Here is a 4,579-nt window from a genome sequence, read left to right on the forward strand (position 1 = left end):
AAACCCAAAATACTGGTGTAAAGGGTTTACATGGGATTTTTGCCTAATTATAGCACATGGAAACGATAAAGGAAAATGGACAATAACTGATTATCCAGCCCAGAATTTTTTTACTGTGCAACTCAACAATGCAACATCCTCAGACGCTGGACGTTACTGGTGTGCTGTGGAGATCGGCTCTCATGCAAACCCAGTTGAGAAAAAAACTTTGTATTTAACTGTTCAAAAAGGTAAAGAGAAGGATTGCTGTGGTGCAACAGTTTATGTGGTTTTATACTTAAGCAGATACCAGTTTAGATCTAACAACATTTATTGACTTAATTCAAAGTGTTTGCTGTCTGTGTCTTCAGTTCCTGATGTGTCTGTGATATCAGTGTTCAATGTCTCTACAGTACTAGATATAAGAATGAAGTCAAACAGTGGTGCACATATAAAGATCAGAGCTGTTACACAGTGGGGAGGACTGACACATCCCAGAATTCATCAGTCCCGATCAGTGATAATGGGAGAAGATCTTTCATTGTGCTGATGACTGGGGTGAGAGCGAATGATTCTGACTGGTACTTCTGCTCTGTAGGAGATCGACAGGTTCCAGTTCAAATAACAGTCACTGGTAAAATTCATTCACTAATCAAACATGTACAGCTTATCCTGGTAGATAACCTGGTAGATATTCTAAGATATCCAATAGTTACATACAAAAACGTTATAATAAATTCATTTTTAGAAATTCAACTATTAGTTTCTCTTGTGGACTAAACGTCTTTTATGGGAAATATCTTATTCAGGTCAGTAATAGATAAAAAAATAACATGCATTTTGTATGATCCCTCTTATTTTGTTAAAATAATTAACATTTTGCAGATTCTGCAAGGTGTATCGTAAAGGCACGTCCTTATTTTGCTGAGTTAGATGTGTTCCTGGGTCAACATATTTTGTTGACCCTGGCACAACATTTTAATAGAAAAATGTAATCTTGACCACATCCCTAAACCTAAACCTAACCTTACCCATGAGTAATCCCTAAAATCAGAGGAAATTATAGATGAATGACACTGATGTACAAGCACCAAACACTGATTGTAAGGCTAAACTTCACAAAAACTATAAACTTCTATAAACATTTTTTCTGATTGGTTATCACAATGTTGTTCCAAGGTCAACAAAAATGTTGATCCAGGAACATGTTGTACTTGGTAAAATCAGGTTCTGCATATGTATGTAAAGTTTTGACTTTAACTGTATATGAAAAAATAAATTGTATACTTTTGCATCAATTCCCTTTTCCTTTTTTAACTATGATGGAAAAAGACAAAAAGAAACTAACATTAACCTAGTTTGTAAAAAAGTTTTTATTTTTCTATTGTTTGTGCGAGGATAGAACAAATAAAAAAAAAAAATGATTATCATTGTATAGTCCTGTACATTATACAGTGTGTTTGTTGTTTTTTTTAGGTGCCAGTGGTTGGTCAAACTATATTAACACATATATTGACACATCCCAGAATTCATCAGTCCAGATCAGTGATGATGGGAGAAGATCCTTCACTGTGCTGATGACTGGACTGAGACTGACTGATTCTGGCTGGTACTTCTGCTCTGTAGGAGAGTTAATGATTTCTGTTCAACTCACTGTATCCAAGGCAAAACGTGGTAAAGCTCAATCAATAATCTAATGAACTAAAAGCTTTGCTTTAGATAGCAAAACAAGACCATATGAACTTGTTATTTTTCTGCTTTTGACAGAAATTATGATCTCACAAACTGGCACTGAGGAGAACAAGTTAGTATTTTAATTATGAAGATGCTCTATTGCTGCATAATACATTTATTCAAGTCTTTGTGTCTACAAAAAGTGTGAAATTTTTATGTGGGTTAAATGTATCCAAATCTACATGATGTGACATAGAAATATATTTGGTTATCATATTTGTCTGTCGATAAGTGTTGCCCTTTATTTTATCTTTTAGATCACATGTGGAGCATTTCTGTCTGTCACAGAACTAGAGGATTTTCTTTATGTCAATCTGAAGGATCAGATGATTCTAAATGTTTTGATAAAAAAAAAAAAAAATCTGTATTTGCTTTATGCTTATTCAACAGACAATACTTATACGATCTATATGAAAACTATTAGATGTCTGTGTTTGCTAATAACACCTGTAATCTGTTTTTCTTCAAATGTCACTGTTTCATCCAAATTGCAGATTTGTCTAATTCCTATGAAATCCTTTTCTTGTGTTGGAGTTTTTTTTTTTTTTTTTCCTCCTGTCATGGTCATTAGATCCTATTCTGCTGAGTTTGTCAATGTTCATGTACTGTTTTACTAAATCAAACATAAAGGAGCTTTATACTGTATTTAACCACTAGATGTCGCACGGGAGCTCCGCATCTCACACCAAAACAAACGTGATCTTCGGCCACACCTTCTTCCTCCATTACTAGCGTTACACTTAGCCAAAAGCATATAGATAGAAGTAGCCTACAACACATTTTAGGCTAAGTTTAAATTCAGACACATCAAAAGGTAAGACAGCAAAAGAAAAACATAGGATATCTCAAAGAGTCAGCCTACAAATAAGAGTTACCACACTTTAAAAAAAAAGGCTTGTCTTACTTAGCATAATTGTCTTGTTTCTAGTCAAAATATCAAAAAATTCTTAAATTAAGGTGCATTTACTACATAAGCAAAACAACATTATATATTTAGTCTTGTTTCCCAGGGGTAAAATACTAAATTAAGTTAATTTTGTTTAAAATAAGTATAATTATCTGCCAGAGGGGTAAGTAAAATACTCTTTGAATATTTTACTTACCCCACTGGCAGATAATTTTACTTGTTTCCAGGGGGAGAAACTAAATTAAGTTCATTTTGCTTAAAAACAAGACTAAATAGCTAACGTTATTTTAATTTTTAGATATTCTGACTAGAAACAAGGCGGAAATACTAAGTAAGATAGGCCTTTTTTGCAGTGTGTCACTGAGATGATGCCATGTCAAAAGGTACATTCTGTAACCTATTTACCCTTAAAGGGTGCATATTAGTAGGTTACATACATATTAGGCCTGCTACCTATATGGCTAGCAGCTACTACGAACTGACCAGTTTAAAATATTATTTTCTAAAATAAGTAAATAAAAAAATATAAACTCAACATGAATGAGTGAATGTATTAATGCCTACTGGGCATGTGAGTGTCAAAACTGGACCATGTAGCAATAAAAAGGCTGCCTGATATGATGAAACTACTTTCTTTTAGATCAGGTTGACGGTTGGTGCAGGTGCATCATTTACCGTATGCACGATGGGAAAAAGTTAGACTTGCGCAGGCAGTGTTGTGCATGGGGCAGTGTAGTCTCTTTCAGCAGAATAATGAACCTTGGTAAAATGTTCAATAATTCAGAAATATTTTGCAGCTACATATGAAGTAAAACACAACTACACAATGCGCTTTTATGAGTGCAACGCTGTGCTGTGCGTTAGCATTCCGTTTGCCAGTTAGCCTGCCATTTGCGTTCCCACTCACGTCTCTATTCACATCTACTACCGCTTTGCTTTTTTCCCTCGCTCTTGTTGATCACTCGTTTTTAATCTACAACCGCGAGTGCAGCCTGCAGTTTGTTAGCCGGTTAGCTTGCCATTCACTTTTACTTTTTCTATCCGCCTCTACAAATGTTGTTGCTTTCTCCTCCTTTCTTTCTTAATACTGTCTCATGGAATTGATGTCAATGCCGTTGAAATTCTGCAGCAAAGTGATGATATCTCTGATCATTGTCTAGTCTCGTGTATACTGCAGATAACTAAAACTGTAAATTCAACTCATTATTACAAGTATGGTAGAACCATCACTTCTATTACAAAAGAATGCTTTCTGAGTAATCTTTCTGACTTATCTGAATTCCTCAGCATGTCCAGTAGCTCAGAAAAACTTGATGATGAAACAGAAACTATTGACTCTCTCTTTTCCAGGACTCTAGATACGGTCGCTCCTCTGCACCTAAGAAAGATTAAGGAAAACAGTCAGACCCCGTGGTATAACGAGCACACTCGCCCCCTAAAGAGAGCAGCCCGGAAAATGGAGCGCAGCTGGAGGAAAACAAAATTAGAGGTTTTTCGGACTGCTTGGTGTGAATGTACCCTATATCGTATAGAAAAGCGTTGAAATCAGCAAGATCTGATTACTTTTCGACTCTTTTAGAAGATAACAAACATAACCCTAGGTATTTATTCAATACAGTGGCTAAGTTAACAAAAAATAAAGAACCAACAGGCACTGACTATGCCCATTAGCATAGCAGTAATGACTTTATGAAGTACTTTACTTCCAAGATACTATTAGAGACAAAATTGTCACCATGCAGCCGTCAATTACAGTATCACATCAGATAGTGTGCTATAGATCTCCTGGGGAACAATTCCACTCATTCTCTACTATAGGTCAGGAAGAATTGTATAAACTTGTTAAAACATCTAAACCAATAACTTGTATGCTAGACCCTATTCCATCCAGGCTACTAAAAGACTTGCTTCCAGATCTCATAGATCCTCTGCTAAATATTATTAATTCATCACTGTCAT

The 4,579-nt window shown here is 35.3% G+C and overlaps 1 pseudogene; it reads left to right on the plus strand.

Moving 5' to 3' along the window:
- The first annotated feature begins 7 nt into the window (after positions 1-7).
- Positions 8-1,653, plus strand: LOC127159739 (polymeric immunoglobulin receptor-like; annotated as a pseudogene).
- The last annotated feature ends 2,926 nt before the right edge of the window (positions 1,654-4,579 follow it).

Source organism: Labeo rohita, unplaced genomic scaffold (genome assembly GCF_022985175.1).
Source record: "Labeo rohita strain BAU-BD-2019 unplaced genomic scaffold, IGBB_LRoh.1.0 scaffold_2475, whole genome shotgun sequence".
NCBI classification, from domain to species: Eukaryota; Metazoa; Chordata; class Actinopteri; order Cypriniformes; family Cyprinidae; genus Labeo; species Labeo rohita.